General features: G+C 31.3%; 1 protein-coding gene across 1 annotated transcript in view; it reads left to right on the forward strand.

Annotated features, from left to right (window-relative positions):
* The window catches only part of LOC124368632 (SCY1-like protein 2), a 156,129-nt gene that overhangs the window by 66,451 nt on the left and 70,471 nt on the right, over positions 1-19,207 (forward strand). The window lies entirely within an intron of this gene.

Genomic DNA, 19,207 nt, shown 5'->3' on the forward strand with positions numbered 1-19,207 from the left:
GAATTCTGTTTAATTCATAACGTCTAAAATTATTAACTAAAGGAATTGCGAAATATATGTTCAGCACATGAATGAAGAAGACAAAATCGCGTGTTTCGAAACCTTCATTTACGTTTATGAGAAATAAACTATTTTTTATTGCCGATCAAGTTTGGCAGCCTGTAATTATCATTTGCATGAAATAATACATTTTAATATATTACCCAACAACGAATGGTGGTGCTTTTTATCCGCGTGTAAAAAGCGTTTCAACAAAATCTATATATAACTTGTAAGAGGGACATTTATATCCCACTCAGGATATGTGCTATATTGTTATATTTTGCAATTCTGCAGTTATTAAGAACTAATAATAGCCTATATAAGCCATTTTATGTTTGTGGATTTTTACATGTAAGACATTAGTACATAATGTATAGTGTTATAATTAATGATGAATTTATGATCATTATATATATACCATAATAAAAATACATAATCATAAGTTCTTTATAAGTAATAATAGTAAATAAATTAAGTGTAAAATGGAGATTATTACTATTAACCTGACTTTGTGTCTTGAAACCAGTAACATGCAAATTTTATTTTGATGTTACTTTCCGGTAAGTAACAATCCATTAAAAACATTTGTGTAGTTTTAAGTCATCTTTCTTATATCTAGCTTTCTTTATAATTTAACAGAAGATGCCAACTGTATAACATATCCAAATATATTTACTATACCCAACCATTATGTAAAATTCTCTTGGAAAGATTGTTTCCTCACTTAATTTACATTAGAACTTTCCGGCAACAAAAATAATGCCACTATTTTTTTAAATTGTCATATTTACTAGCATTATTTATTATCAAAAGTTACAAATATACAAACTATTGATCGGATACCAATGAACGCCTAGTCTCAGTTGTTTTGTAAAACTTTCTCACAATTAGTTATGATTAATTTTTAAAAACATAAATGTAAATTTAATACATTATAAAACAATTTAAAATGATTTTACTAAAAATGGAAGTGAAAATACAATATTAGGGCATGTGATGATAAGTGCTGTGCACGCAGAACGGCAATTCATTTTCAGAAAAAAGGGCGGAATGTCGTGTCCTGTGGTCGTTATGTATCGACTACTCGTATTAGGATCTGCTCTGCACCGCTCCTTATCGCAATACTTTATCAGTTACAACATAGAACATTTTCTACAAAATCCTAGTTAATTTTTTAAAGGATGGTTAAAGTACGGTTTGGATGTGCGTAATTTAAATGTAGCTAATTTAGAAGTACCCCAAAGGCTCTAGTTTGAGATTTACATTTTCTAATGGACCACTGTTATTGTGGCGTCCAGTTTTACTGATTTGGAGAAGTTATCTTTGCAATCAACCATTTTATTATGGTGTTTGAGGGCTGAAATCAATTGCTTTCCCTGAATTTTACCAAAACGCTAATAGCTAGTTACTTTTATTCTTAAAATAAAACCATTTTTACTATTGACGGGATTAGGTCTGTGAATACACAATAAATTTCGTTTTGAAAACCAGAAGTAAAATCTATTTTGTTAAGTGCACCGCCAATTACTATTTGTAACTAAACATGTATGATGTTTTACATACGCATGTTTTACTGAATACATCTTAAATATACCACCACACGTTGAAAACTGAAATGGGAGTTACAGATATATGGGAAACGAAGGTGTGTCAACACTTTTTAGGAGATTTCCAGACCATAAAAATTCCATTATATTTGAGTACATTTCCGAAAGTATTGCTTTCCTGCTCTTTCAAAATACCGTACCATAGTAGCAGACTCGTTTTTATACAGAGGTTTCCATGGCTTACGCAGGAAATAAAAGCTTGAGTCCGGGAATTTTAATGAGAAACCCGTTCGTTAATCACTGGTTCAACCGTTTGACCCCTATAACTATATGCACATATATTCCTCACATACGAGAACAATTTGAATTCTTTTCACAGCTACTGCTTCCGGCTTTTTAGTTAACGTGAAGTGTGGCAGATTACTCACAGTCAGTTTGTTTTGAAACCTAATTTATGCTTTATCTGTTTGGACCTCAAGCATTGGCTGCTTTAAGCATTTGAAACTCTGTAGAGTTCTCCTGGCCACGTGTATGGGCAAGTGAGAAGATCAATATGTTATAGAGTTGAGTGGGAAGCGCACTTTAATAATAATTTCGTTTTAGTGAACAGATCATCTTTAACGTTTTTAAGGAAATCAATATGTAATACCAGTATTCAACTCTGTTTGTCTATTTTCATTTTTACACATATTCGGGAGCATCTGACTAAAAATAAAATATCCACCATCCACAATGTAATCGATCCTTTCATTACCTTTGGTCGTACGAACATAGCATGACATTTCACCTATTCAAAAGGGACTCTAAAATCTGAAAGTCAAAGCCTTAAAAACATCGTAGACCATATCTGATCCAATCATTGTAACACACCTACTGATCCTTATAGTAAAAAACCGATTTAATTGAAATATCTAACATTTTTATAAACACAAATTTCAATGTTCCAGTTTTTTTATAAAATCAAAGTACTATACTTATTTGTATGCTACATCAATATTTTTCCATAGTATTATGGATAAACTAATTTTTCCTGTAGCTTCGTTATTGGACTGAATTTAAGTAATTTCAATCAATCAATTTTTTAAACATATTGAATGCGGTATTTACATTACGGTGACAGGAATTATTGTTACTCCTACGATATATATCTCATAAATAATAATAATAATTTATTCCAACAATAATTTACAAAGTACGATTCACAATAACTTCTTTGGAATTTACTGACCACTATTACCAGTAGTGTGGCTAGTGATATAATTTAATAATAATATTAAGACACTTAATCTAGAGTCCAGCAATTTATTATTTAAAATGAAAAGGCTGTCTGTTATTTTGGTTAGGAATTCTATATTTAATTTGTTTTATTTAATTTAGAATAAAACTACTTTCAGATTTAGCTTGACCGTTCTTCTAATATATTTTTAAATACACGTGCATATCAATGATTACATAGTATAAAAACCTATGTAATCATACATCATACATAGGTTTTATACTATGTAATCATTGGTGCATATCCAATTTGCACTTCCTGCATCCAAAAACTCTCGAGACACTGTTAGATACACAAACAAACCTACAACGAAAACAACAGGATCTGTTACTACTTAGGCTAACTGAGTTAAATGTTTAATGATCAACTAAATTACAGTAAAATCGTTTACAGAAGTTGGAACTGTGATTTTTTGTTTGGCACTCATCTTCCGTGAGTAACGATTTCTGATTTCCGCACCTGATTGTTTTTAGTTTATGAGGCGGATTACTTTCGAACAAGTGACTATAATTTTATTCGTTGAATATAGTTTTGATCAGCACCAATCAGCTCTCATATATATTTAGAATTACTCGGACTTTTCAATTCACAATTCACAATTCACAATTCTTTATTGCCAGAAGACAAATACAAAATTTGTATAGCAATCGTCATAACTCTATAACTACTAATAGGTCTTTATAATTTATGTACAGAATAACTGAATACAGGAAACAGAGCTTATTAGTAGTTTGGTTTTCAAAAGTTTCATTTATGTATTACATTTCCTATTAGCAAATGGAACAGGAACACTAAGCTAACTGAAATAGTAATCTTAATAAACATTTCAGATTACTTGAAATAATCTTGAACATGTATTGATCTTTTTTAAAGACTTAAAGATACTTACAACCATGGAATTTAGAATTTATACTATAATTATGTGACCTTAAAATTCAATTAAACTTTATTCCTCAATGATGATTGTTCTATAAAGCGCTGCAATATAATATACATTTGTAAGTACACACTGTAAAGACAAGCGTTCAGTTTTTATGTTCAACGGACAAATAAAACTCAACAACCTCTTTATATGCAGCATTACATACAATGCCTACAGCCTTGTAAACTGGACCACTAGTTCACTTACTTATATTTCGTAACATAAAGTTAATATCCTAACGTTTCGTTCAAAGGTAAAGACTTGCATTTCACCGTATCTTAAAAATTCAACATCAAAACGACGAAGAATGTTTGGGAGCATACTACAGTAATTTGTTATATTTTTGGTAGTGATTTCATAATAAATGTTAAAAATATTAATATTCCCAAAAAATACTAAACATAACTTAAAAGTACTTATTGAATTACTCAGTATTTGTGATTTAAGAGAGCCTGTAAATTTAAAATGAACATTGTTATTTGAAATGGATAATGGACGAGTGCGTACATTAACACAAAGCCATTAACTCAGAGTAAGTGTACTGTGAAACTTCGTCAACATCTTGAGGCTGTTACATTTAGTTGAATTACTCCCCACTTGAGTGGTCTGTAAAACAACTCCTCCTCTTCCCTTTGGTTTCTGCAAGACTTCTCCAATGTTTTGCAAGGTGAGAAAATGTGTTACTTGGACATCGTAAGGATGCTTACATTAAATTCGTATATATTCAGTTGAAACTTAGAACGATTAACAGACCTGCCTCTGTCCCTGCAATCGCTCATTATCGAATCATCAAACACTATACAGGTGCACTTGTCACCTCCAAAAACATAAAGTCCTGTCAGTGTAAATAAGATTAGACCGATTTTAATATGTTCAATAAGGTGCAAGAGAAATTTTACTTTGAATCTGAGCAGACTCTTTCTTACTAAATTCCTTCAAGCTTACATCATATCTTAGTCGTCACATCATATCTTAGTCAAACCCCTCTGTATGTGCTTTCCCAAGCATTTCTGAGACAAATTATGTTCCTTTGAAGGTATTCCTATCTCAGGAATTGCATGAAATATTTGGATGTGCCACTTTGAAAACCACGAATTATATCATGTAAAATAATTGTTTTGTTATGAGATATATTATTTACCACCACGTCACGTTTTGGATTTATACATACAGGAGTAAAATAATAATATTACAATTTTTTACATTACATTTTAATATTTTTAATAGTAGAATCTAGTGCGTTTCGGAGGAAGTATCCAGTCCACAGAAATGGACATTGTCCACTATCGACAGATCATTATTTTAAGATTGCTAAACAAAACCACCTGTCTAAATAGAATTTAATAAAATTTTCCCAAACTTTTTTTTATTTTCCCCAGTTTTGTATTTTATAAACTATTAAAAGATTTTTGATAGAAGGCAATAATTAGACGAATATATTAATATATGGAGGAAAATACAAAGAAGTCGAGCAAGTCTACACTAAGTCTACTTTTCAAGAGAAGTACAATAATTGTAAAATACTAAATAAATTAGTAAGCCTATTAATTAACAAATTATTTTTAACTGTCATCATAGACAAAACAAAACTGGTCGTTCCTCAGCAAGCATACTCCAACATCAAAAAATTTAGCTTCAGAAGTATTTAGATAATGTTTCATATATATATATATATACGACAGAACACAATCTATGTATATATATATATATATATATATATATATATATATATATATATATACATTTACACATAGATTGTGTTCTGTCGTTCTTAATCATTGCAAATTGTGTGATAATTGTCACTTTTACTTTACCTGAGGAAGAATTAAGAAGGTTAGAGATCGTGTCAGTTCATGATAGGTTAAATAGGTGTGCTAAGGTTATTAGGTTTATGTTGTCATTTTATTTATTTATAGTGAATTCTTAAACACATAAGTTTCGTATAAAATTAATATCGTAAAATATATCACTTTAAACAGTTTCCAGAAGATTGTATGACTTTATACAAGCTGTTAAATGTATCATTAAAAATACATTGTACTACTTACGATTTATTCAATGTAATATAATAACCAATAATGTTCTATAGTAAAATCAATATCATTCTTTTTTTTATTAAACGTTTATTATTCATAATGCTATTAATGTGCAGTATAAATATATATAAATAAATATATATATAAAAATATAAATGCAATGCTATAATATCTGCAAGGATAAAAAATAACAGAAATTTCCATCGTCATATATATCTGCAAGAAATACAATAATATTTTTTTTAGCTGGTTTGTGTTTTTGTACTGTTTTATGGGTTATAAGCAAAGAAGTCCTTTGAAATTACTGTTTTTTTTTCCACTTAATATATGAGTATTCTTATCAGAACCTCGGTCCTCTATTTTATTCAATCTGCGTGCTTAAACCTTGATAAGCATAAAGAAAAGTTCAGTGAACTCGTTCTAGAATAAAATATAAAGATAAAAAATATCTTAGCCTTGTTATCCTATCATCGTAGTTGCCCCTCGCAAAGTATTGGAACGTGCCCTGTCCCTTTTTCAAAGTCATTTCAAATATTTACCTCTCGAGGAATATACATTGGTGATTTATAAGCAGAAATAAAACTTGTATAACTATTTACAGACACTCCGCAATGCCTATACTTCATCCGGAACAGAGGCTTTTACTAAAGCCTACCATGGGCCTGATATAGCAAATGGTAATAGGGTAGGAGAGTGAGGTAGAGGTGGTAGTTGATTGAGTTAACCCTTTACTTGAGTGAGTGTTGTAGTAGAACCACTTAATCTATTTTCTTACCCCCACCAACCTTCAGTACTTTGTTAGCAATATACAATCATTGGTATTAGTTCTTATATATATTCGCAGTGTCAACTTTTCACACAACACAAACCATCAAACCTCATTGTCCATGTATGCATGTTGACGTTTATAATTCATTCAGGCAATACATTCTAGTAATTACAGTTATGTTGTTCCGATAACAGTTTGAAACTACATTTTATATGCTCTTTGTTTCATGGATACAACTCTTAATTTTTATTTTTATCAATTTAAGTATTAATTCATTCAAAAGTATTTCGATTGTTGATTGTAGAGGTGTTTTGTTTATTTTTAGGAAACATCGTTCCATTTATAAGCCTTATTCTACCCCTCCTTATGGTCCAACGAAACTTTCATCAGTTAATAGAAAACCAAAAAACTCACAAATAACAATAATGTTGTATTATTGGATTGTTTACTTTGAAATTAATAAAGCATACATTTTAAATAATCTTTAATATGCCCTTTAATAATGTAATATTTGTTATATTATTAAGCTATAATTATTGAAAACTATTATTTGAAATATTTAATAGCTGTGTAATTTTTTTAATATTATATGCACAAGCAACTGGAACATTGCTAGTAACCAAAGATGATTTATTCAACCCAATGATGGAAAACTAACTCCTGTATTTGTTAATCTCCATAAGAACTTTATAAAACATAGGATTATGTCAATCACAAATATAGTTTGTATATAAAATAAGAACATAAAGTATGTTTACATCTTTATATATTAACATTTTTTACTAGAAAAATTATTTACTAAATAGGCATAAACTGAAATAATGTAATTTTTAATCATTCCTGTTAGGCACTGATCAAAGTAATTATACTACAGAATGTCCAGAAATTAATTGACCAAACCTCACCAGACTTGTTAAATCTAACTATTCCAGAGATATTGTATAATGAGCATCAATATATTGCTATGATTCTTTGTGCTTATCTTAATCATTGTACGTTTTATACAAGTTAAATTAAATCTGTAAAGCAAGTTACAAAGTTCTACCGCCAGTTGTCTGAATTTTTAATTGGCTGTAATTTAAAAACTGGATATTTTATAATAAATATTTAAGTCTAATTTTAATAAGTCTAACACAAAAACGTAATAAGTTGAGCCACTTTTCAAGGTAAAGTCAAATCATTTCTGAACATCCTGCGTACCTGCAGTTCTTATTTAACAGTGTACATCGTCAGCTATTATAATTATACAACTTAACATATTTAATAACTACGTAAAACACAACTACTACTACATAACTACAGTGTTACATATATTTTTAACACGGTTTGTTATTTAATTGTATAAGTAAATATGATTAGTCTTATTAATCGTTAATATTCTTTTTTGACTTATTTAATTGTAGTATTGGTGTAATTCCGTTGGAAGAATAAATAAACTCTTTGCCAAGTTCCAATTTGATACCTTAAACCGTTATGAACATGTCAATTTCTTCGTAAAAGACAACGCATTACATTATGAATCACATCAATCTGTCTGACAACAGATTGAAGATTATGCAAGATAGTTCCATAAATGATATGATACTCCTTGTATCTTTTGAGCTAATAAATCCTGTACTGTTAGTTAAAAAGTTTTATTGAGTGTTGTTCGCACACACTGCGTAAATAAGTATGCCTTCACTTCACTATTGTCGTCACTTTCCATATAAATCTGCCTCCAACCCACATTCTTTTCACTCCCACTGTCATCAGTGTTCAAATTTCACTCAAAATAACACATTAACAAATTTAATAATGTATAGAAATTGTCGCACATCTTAGATTTTTCTAAATATAAACTATCAGATAATCTATTTCCAATTCGCATTTACAAAACTTGAAAGCTATTAAAGCTGTAAATATTTGTTCAGCTCTTAAAGCTTACCAAAGTTTCGCTATATTGTTGCGCTTCAATGCTCCAATGGTTTTACGCGTCAACGCTTTCGTATTGTAGGCGATTCACGAGAACATATTTCCATATTATAAAATAAACCGTTTGTAAGCATTTCACTTAATTTAATATAACAGGGTTTATAGTAGAACTGTTTAGTGGAGAGCCTGTAACCTAATTGTTCCAAGTGACTATTAGGCATGTAATAGACGTGTATTTGATATGTTTTTCAAGCTCATACTGTAGTTGTTTCCTTTACTAATGGCTAGCGTACTGTTCGAAAGACTAGTGCTACGATTAGTAGTTGTTGTGAGAGAGGAGTGGTCAGAAGAGTAATTGGTGATGTAAGAAAGAGGCACGAGGAAAATCATTGATTTGTCCTGTGTCACAAAAACCAAAAACTGCACGGAAACCAAAGTAATTAAACCTATGGAAAGAAACAGTAAAAACATTAATTTGTCAAAACAGGAAGAATACACCAAACTTTGTAGGCCTGGAAAAGGTTAGGAAGCAAACTGATAAAACTGAGTTGTATCTACTCGAATTTGATAGGAGGGTTATTGTAGACCTGATAAGGAACTTTTATAGCAACAAAAAGTTGTTCCAACTTCAAAGAAATTGATACTAGACATGTTACGCTTATAAAATTGTGCTTATATAAACGACTGGACACTAAGACATGTTTTAAAGGAAATTGGGTTAAAGTGGAGAAAATGTGGTCAGAAGAGAAAAGTTTTGATATAACAAAATAATTTTAAATTTAAGATACAATTATTTGATGTAGATAAAATCCCTTACAGGCAGTGGGGCAAACATTTTTTTATCTAGATGAAATATGTTTGTACGAAAGCCTAACTCGTCACAGGTGTTGGCAGATTAATATAATGGGCGATGGTGTTTTGTCGGATATAAACTCATTGAACCATTTAATAGTTGTAGATATAGGGTCAACAGACGGATTGCTAGCTTGAGAGAGCCTCATTTACAAGGCTAACACGCACTTGGAGGTTATCATAGCAATTTGGAAAAATTGTTTCGCCAAAAAATTGTTCCGAATTTACCTCCAAACTCAGTACTAATAATACTCTGTATCGCATCGTGTAAAATGGCAAAGTACTATGTAAATTACTGGTAAAGAAATACATGATTGGCTGCAGAAACACAATGAAAGCTACGAAGGACAAAGCACCAGGAAGGTGACATTATATGAAGTAATCCACCGATGAAGCCCCACTCTCCGCTGAAAAAACCTATACAATCGATATCGTGTGACGAGAACAGGGTCACACAGCTCTTAAGTGTGATACATGTGTGATTTAAACACAATTGAGTTTATTTGTTCAAAATTTCAACACAATATTCAATCCAGGAATACGGATCGGCAACGTGTCACTAGCAGCTCTGGACCAACTACTGAATGATAAATACCAGTTTTCGTTGTGTGATGTAAATAGTAATAACAAATGGTACTACGATGTCTATATTTAAGTGTAGATGGCAGCAGTTATGAAATCAAACCAATTTGTTTATTTTTATTTTACTTAACGAACAAAAATGAGAATGTGTACATGTAAGGTACTAAATTTGTATCCTTTGCAACTGTGGGGCGGCAAGTTTACAGTCGCGATTTACCTAGAATAATTGGTCATTAACATGATTCAACGAACCATTCGCTCTGTGATTACAATTTCAGGAAACAAGATTGAGCAGTGAGATCGTTACCGTAGCAAAAGGAGTCACATAGCAATTCGCCAAACATACAAAATTATTATGACAGAAAGTCATCGATGGGTCATCTTGGTCGTTTTTCACTGATGATGCATACGATAATGATTGAGTATATAAACATTGATATAATTTCTAGATGAAAGAGGAAATAGATTGTTATAGCGAACAGAGATTTGGAAGCGAGAATATTATAATGTACTATATCAGGTTTACAGTTATGCATAGCTTCTAAACACGATTTACCGAGGGAACAAACCAAGTCAGCAAGCAGGGTGGCATGCTAAGTAAACGTACATTTACTTTTAGGGATTTACACTAATAATAACTGTTATTAATAAAGTGACAGTTTGCAATGCTCATCTATTTTGTGTGTTTATGTGTAAATACTCATGGCCTTGTCTACACATTAGGGCTTACCTCAAAAATCGTTTGACGTACAGTGAAGAGATTTAACAGCAATTTAGGTCTATTGACGAGTTAAGTAGCCAGAAGTTAAACTTTTTCTTCACCGGAGTTGAGTACAAGTGCGACAAAAAGTGTATTACTCCTTTTAAAATTATATTTTCTTGTAAACATTTTCAATATTCTACATCGTATCTGATAAAAATGTTGTTTGGATTCTCGAAATGTTAACATGTTTCCTGACTTACGCATGGCGTATTTACATTGACCTTATGAGTAACCATGTCAGCAATGAGAAAATAGCCAAATAAATAAATTTTGAAACAAACTAAGTACAATTATATGATATTTTAACATGTAACATTTTTGTTCGTAGGGCAAAAGGGAAAAATAATAGAATTGAATATTAAAAATCTATTAGAATATTTTATTTCAGAACACCCTTTTATTGTGGTAATACTCTCCCTAGCTCACAGGGATGTTTAATATTTGAAGACAATTATAAAACTTAACTTAATTAACAAAAATAGTAATGAATTTTATGAAAAAATATCTCGAGAACTATATCATTTCAAGACTTGAAACATTTTGCATGTATTTCCATGTTTAAACAGACAAAAATAAGTTATACGAAGGTGCATGTTAAGCCATGGAATTAATTGGAATGTTAAAAACTCCGGCTATATGACAGTCTGTCTGTCCGTAGCACATCTCAAGAATGAAATGAGCTATAGATTAGAAATGTAGCATGCAACTCTAGCGAGACTTGTCACGCGACACGTGGTGAGGTGTACTCCAAACTTGTTACTAGACAGGGTTAAGGAAATCCTTCCCCGAAAGTTGGTTTCCACTTAATGGATTAAGCACATAAAAGGTTAGTTCGATTCATTTTGCTATTCCAATGTCAAGGAAAAGTAAATTTTCAGGATCCATGTGCCCCATGAAAAGTGAATGAGTACAGGTAAAATACGGACATTTATCAAAACATTTCTGGTTACTCCAACAAACTATGTAGAGAAATGATAAAATGCAATTATATTTTATATACAACATCTACAAAACCAACATGTTATCGAGTATATTGGTAACGCTGTCTGTAGTGTTAAACCGGTTCTGTTAATCACGTTCCAATCTGAAGTGATTGGCCCAATTAAACTTTAACAGATCGATAGAGTGATAATGCAGAGGTTGTGTATTATGCACGGACGGCTACTGACGTGCTACAGAGGTGTTAACACGCGTTAACAATTGTAATGGTTAATGTGTTAATGAATCTTGCTGATGTGAAACTAGCCACGGTGTTACTGCTCATTAAATACCAGCAGTCATGGTATTATCTGTAGATACAACAGTAATCACTAATGAGTCCACATACTTTAGTTATTTATGGGTGAATTAACCATGGTAGAACAATACACAAAATTGCTCATTATGAGTCAAAATAAAAATAATATGATTATAACTTATCCATACGAGTTGATGTTCACTATGTAAATAACCTGTTCATAAAATAATCACTTTTGTTAGCATGCATCTAAAGAGTTGATACGATGCACAGGTGTGGAGAAACTTATCATATATATTTAATAAGCAACAAAAGTACTAACATCTTAAGTTTATCTTTAAAATCAAAATTAAAATATTGAAATATTTCGGCTTTGTTGTGGAGAGCCATCCTCAGTCAACAGAAGTTAAAACGAAGTTAAGACAACGAGTGATTTTAGTCATAACACTGGCCGCGTAAGCCTAAGAGAAAAGACTAAATTTATTATTTAATGATTAGATAATATGAAGATTACATAAGTTAGTTAATAGAGGAACAACTTTTTCTCAATCGTGTGAGGTTTCTTGAAACTGAAATATTACGTTACGATGATCATGTGGTCTAGGTTTCGCGACGTGTAGCACGTTCGAGTCCCGCTCTTTGAGATTGAGTTTTGGTTATATGGATCACTCGTAATTCATCTAACTTAAATACAGAAGGCAAGAAAAAGTAGAGGAAGCTGTTGCTATTAGATTGGATACTGATTTGAGACGTCCTCTTAAAGATTTTCTATTTTTAGCAAGTGATTCTTGGTAATCACAAGATGACAAAAAATATTTTTAAATGGTAAATCTTCCACCATTTTGATGTCTAGTATTATACATGTTTTCCTCTTTTGTGTTTTGTGAATGTTATGATGTATTGTTCTTCTTTATTTTTGTAAGTATCAAAATGATGGATTTAATTTTCTAGTTAGGACTACCGCTAGAAGTATGTATACCTACGATTGAGAAATGCAGTTAAATTCATAGTACAGCAACAATGTTTACAAAATTGTATAAATAGTTTCATATATGATATTAGGAAGTTTTAAATCGAAAAGATTTTTTTGTCTTAGATCTCTTATTGAAGCAAAGATCTAACAGATGTGCTTTGGTTCTCCACTCCTTCAGCACTGACTACTGTTAATATTTTATTGCTCTAAAAAGGTAAACAAGAGTTAGGTTGAGGATGAAAGTTTTACCGTTCAATAATCAGCTTGGATACTCATATTAATGATGACTATAGGTTGGTTGTAGGTTGATTATCTATCAAACTGAATTTGCCTTATGCTCATGACATAATCACTGGTGTTAGTGACATTGCCACAAATACATGGTAATACGGTGCTCTACCAAGGGCGATCAAAGCAATACACCTCATCAGTTCCACCGTGTCATACTGTATAATGTACTGTACAATTTACGACTCATTATTATCTGTGGGACGAAAGTGATTAAAAAGAGTAAAATTGTCAATATGAATAAAATGTTGGAATACATTCACGATTACAAACGTGATATCTGTTCTTTAGTCAGTGTGAATCAATGAAAATAAAAAAATAATGAAGTACTAATCATGAAACATTTTTAATATTGTATGGCAAGTACAAAAAGACGCTGAAATCCAACCAGGCTAAGTATATTTTAGATTTAACTTAAAAAAATAAAACTTTGAACTAGACGTTTAGGGGCTTAAACATAATGTGGTTCTGAGGATAAGAAATGACAGGTAACTAACTCATCCTTAAACGGTCTGTAGTTCTTATCTTGTATATCTCCTAAGGGTATTTTTTATACTTTTTTCAAAGCAGCTTAATAACGAGGAATTTATACAAGGTGTTTGAAAAGTCTGGGAACTGCTTAATATTTTAAAAATCATAGCAGATAACATCTATAAGTTTATAGATGTTATCTGCTATGATTTTTAAAATATTAAGCCGTACCCAGACTTTTCAAACACCTTGTATATGTGCATTCCTCCAGGTATAACACAATATTGTGTAGAAATGTCAATATAGCATGTCACATCCCGAACAAACAAGAATGTGTTATTGTGAACGATATATTTCCTTTATATTGATTGTCAGCTCTAGTGAAGGACAGGAATAATATACACTAACAACATCATTATTAATTTATAATGTTGTGATAAATTTTGCATTGAATAATATCATGTTGGTTATAAAAATATAGACATGTAATTTTCAAGGCATATAGCTCAGATAATGATATTTCCACAATTATAAACTAAAACGTACCTTGTTGGTCAATGTAGTACTAAAGACCGCTTACACGTTTCGGTATATACATACCATCATCAGGCTGTAAAACCATAATACAAACACCAGCGTTAGATCCGTAAAACATTTTAGCCAGATATTTCACAGAAAATAACATTGTATTTTGTGTATTATGTATATTTTAATATTTTTAACAAAACTAACCTTCTAAGCGTTTTGTCCATGATTGGAAATTTATATAATTCGAAAATCCCGCCAAATCGATCTGGAAATAAAACCGTACAGTTAGAACCACAAATAAAAAAGAAAATTATAAAAGTCGCCATTAGTCATAAAGAATTAAAAGATTGTTGTGAAACGGCCGAATCCTTTTTTTTTCTCAAGCTAGGGGGTTATAGCCCATTTATTATCTTAATATTTTTTGTGATCTTAGCAAAGTTTTTTTCCTTCTTTTGTTAAAACCTGATACATAGGGAGTTCATGGTCATGCTTTTCACTTTTTGATATCAAATCTGTTCGGAAGAAATCTAAATCTCAAAATAGATGGTCATTATAATATACTATCTTTCTATATACCTGTATATATGTATGCATGTGATAAATATCACGTTTTATGTTTACCATGGATCTAATTTTGGTCCATAACTGTTTCTTATACATTATATATAAATAATCTTCTATAGGTTTTAACAAATATTAGTATTATTATGTTCGCTGATGACTGTTCTTATTTTGATCTATGGAATTAGCCCTTAACCGTTTCGCTAAGGTCTGTGGCGAGAGGTTATACGTATAGTGTTGATTTATCATACGTAGAATCAATATTAATATTTAGGGCTCAGCCAGGGTAGTAAATATTAATGGAGTGTTTGTACTGCAGAGAGTTATTACAGGGTGGAGGAGGTTTGAGTCCAATTAACTTGTTTTGAGGAGCTCTAAGTTCTTGTCCTAGCTCAACTTTTGTTTTTTAACTATTAGATTTCTACTGTAACAAAAGTGAATTTTATTCTTACGTATTTGATTTTTCCTCTTTACATCATGAATGATAGTTTTTATTTGAACATATGTATTTTAAAAAGAAAAGTGTTTTATTTACTAACGTTACACGAGTTTCATTCATATCAATTAAATGGTACTTGATTGTTTCACTAGTATTATATTTTAAAGCATCCTTGAATATAACTGTATATACGAGTTAATTAACAGTCCAGTGTATGTTATCGTCCCACCTCCACCCCCCCCCCTCATACCCCCTCGCTACTGCCTTCAACCACAACACCACAATCAATTATTGGTTTACTTCGTTACGGACGGGAAGGGTCACAACAATAACATTTACTGTTTGATGGCTGTATGCCATCTGTACGTACTGTGTCTCCATCACGAGTAAACGACATACATGTGTTTTTTTGTTTTGTGTCTAGTTCATGTTATTGCTTTGTCATAAATATTAACGTAACGTATGGGTACTTACCTTAGCTACAGCGAATGTTGTTTTTTAAACTATACAGCTTTTTCTAGGTAATGCTCAACATATAAAGAGAGGTGTTAAGGATTACAGAACCTTTAAACTTTTAGAATCCATTGTCATATTTATCAATATTTTTTGGTATTTATATAACTACTAGTAGTTACCCGCGGCTTCACACGCAATTTCGTACGTTTTGCACCGGTATGTATAACTTCTGGTTCCAGTGAATTATATTGTCGACACCAATGTTTTCCTTCAAGAAAATACGCCAAAAAGTATACATTTATGGCCATTCTAATTTATTTTGTTAGATAGTAACATTCTCTTATATCTAATATACTTAATATTTCATAAAAAATGTACGGCTAAAAGTACATTAACAATGACACTGCGCGTGTGTTTCTTTATACACTGAAAATTTTTAATACAGACATTTAGAGCTGGAATTAGTACATTAGTTTAAAAGCACATTCCAGTGAACTCTCAAGTAGCATAGTTTTGCCGACTGCTTCAAAAGGACTCTTCGGAGTCAAATTCTAACCATCTTATTTTTTGGGTCATTTTTTAAGATAGATGAGTACATAGTAAGGCACTGAAATCCAAAACGGCATTAAAATTAATTGTACTTACTATAAATGTAAACAAAGTGAATTAATTTCTTTTAATTTCACAACTATAGAGACCAAGGTTGGATTTCGTCCCTTCTTTAAAACAATTGTGGGGCATAGCCCGGTGGGATTTTCGAAATAAGAATAAGCCTACATTCATCCCAGAGACCCAAGATTATCCACGTAATATTTCAGCCCATTCGGTTGAATATTTTATGCGTGAAAGCAACACAAACAAACAAAGGAACTTTTGCATGTATAATGTTATTAGGACTAGGATTTATAGATACAGTTTTAAATAACTTTTACAAAAATAAAATCATCTGTTGCGAAATTTCTAATATGCTATTTACGACACAAAACCAAGTTAATTTTACAAACCTACAATAATTCAAGTAACGTTTAATTATCAATGACAATTACTTCATGGTGGTCATTACTGCTCATATATTTTATGAATTGAAGTAAGGACGATTTTAAATTTTTTTGTAGGCTGAGGTAGGCTGCGAACCACAACAACATTATAAACACGCATATTACACGTACATATAATTTATTATAAAGTGGTCGAACTCTCAAGCTTTGAGTTCAACCTAAAATTTATTTTAAAGTCAAATATATATTATAACTTATCGCAATCAAATGTGTTTAGCTAATGACGTAACTAAATACGTAACTATTTAAGTTTCAATATTGTATGCTTCAAAACTATTTTCTCGTTTATTTGTACGTCCCCATGAGAGTTATCTTAACACCTTTATATAAATGAACCTTTACAACTAAGTTAATCCAATTTAAATATAGTATTTAACGTCAGCCGTACAATAAATTACCTTAATTCCGCCTGTAATAGAAGATTTTTTACATTTAATGGTTAAGGATATCACATTGTAGGCTCGATGTTGAATATAATAATTAAGCCTAACAGAGGTATTCCTGACAAAGAGAACCCGCTCGACGGGCAAGCACGTACCAAACAATACCTGCCCTGGAGAGAAGGGCGTAGAATGTGACCAAAACAAAACAACCCCTTTAGGTGAATGTATTGCTACAGAATCAATTCCCCTCACTGTTTCAGCTTGCGACATAAATCTCACTGGAGTCTATTGTGAAGTGTGTAGTAGAATCACCGCACATCTGTGGTGCTTAGGTTGTTCCATTTCCATCGCTCCATGAAACTCTGTTTTGTCTTGACTCGTAACGAAGAAGCAAACCCAGGACAATATTTGAATGAGCGTGAGATGTGAATGCGTAATACTCCGAAAATAAAATTTGACGCTTAAAAATTTAGATATTTACAAAAGTTGAACAAAAATATTAAATGTAGTATTTCTACTAAAAATCCATTCCTTGAGACATATAGAAAAACAAACACTCCAAATCGATTCTTGAATGGAAAGATATATGTAAATAAATATTTTGGGCCCTTTGGAGTTTACATAAAATAGATTAAAGTTAAATTTAGAGATAATTTCGATAAGATCAACATGCGTACAATATCACATAAAAGTGGATCGTGAGTATGCTCGGTTCCTTGAACAGTAACATTTTACACAGGATAGATAAGTTTAAAACCTGCTATTTATTTCCTGCATATCTTGAAATATTGTTATCGTTGCCTTTTCTGGCTTCCATTAAAAACCACCATGCTGGAATCTGTTTACTTTGAAAATGCGTAAACGTACATTATAATATATTTTCAAGGTGGACACGTTGTCTAAAATCTTTTTCTATAACCTGTATTATCATTTAGGTTTTAAGATATTACATATTTGTATCCCTATTGAAAACTAACTTGTTAGTATACTGTTACTAATAAAATAATATATTATATATGTACATAAAAGCATTGTGGCGTTTTTAAATTCGTTTAAAGCTAAACGAACCGACTTTTTGAAACATGAATAGCCGTTTTTACACTTTTATCAATGTGGAATCCAATAAAACAAGTACCCGCGCAATTATTTGTTGAATCTGCATACCTTTTTAAATAACAAGAAATTATCTTTTGAACCTACCGTAAAACACTTTTATAAATCCGATAACAAATCATTAATGTACCTGTTACTGAAAGGTCAAGAGAGGAAACAAGTCTACCTTAAATTGGAAATCAATTCCCGTTGTCTTCGTCTGGTTGTTTAATATAAATTTCTTCCTTCCGGTTAGTTACCGGGAATTTGTTGTTCTCTTTCTAATAAAGGTTTAGTACCTTTTTATTGAAGTGAAAAGCTCCTTAAATTTATTTACCTACAAATTACAGAGTAATATTGTGTTTTTAATCGTCAAAGTTCTTGACAATATTAAATTCGTTACAATATTAAAATCTTCTAGCTGTTGTAATTCCATCATTATCAAATTAAAAATAATTGTCATTTAAATACATTTTCTGTTTTGTTAAAATGTGTATTATATGTTTTCACATGCTATACATGGTTTGATTATCTATACAGTTCGACTTCACTGAGTATACCTATTATTTATGCGTATAAACGAAAACGATAACACGAGTTAATTGGCTGGGTTTAGGGAAGTCAATCATTTAGGTGTTGGCAACATTTATCTTCTGTCTGCTTGTCTGTCGATATGCCATAGATTACCTCGAAAACGAATTGAGCTACAGGTTTGAAATTTTGCACGAACTTACTATCTAGAATAGACAAAATACAGGGCAATTCCGATTAAAGCGCTCATTTTTTAGAGTTGATAGAGGATGTGAATAGAAAAATGTTTGTCCAATCACATGGGGCCAAACTTTATTTTCTTCGTAATAACACATAAAATAACCACATTATGTGAACTGGACGCTTCTCAAAGGGTATCGCCTACAAGGAGGCGTATCACAAATTCTCAATTTTCTCAGAACGAAACATTTGCGATGCCATATGTGTGGGACGAAACATGTTTGTATTCACATCCTTTGTCGACCCTGAA

The sequence above is a fragment of the Homalodisca vitripennis genome, chromosome 1, assembly GCF_021130785.1.
Source record: "Homalodisca vitripennis isolate AUS2020 chromosome 1, UT_GWSS_2.1, whole genome shotgun sequence".
NCBI classification, from domain to species: Eukaryota; Metazoa; Arthropoda; class Insecta; order Hemiptera; family Cicadellidae; genus Homalodisca; species Homalodisca vitripennis.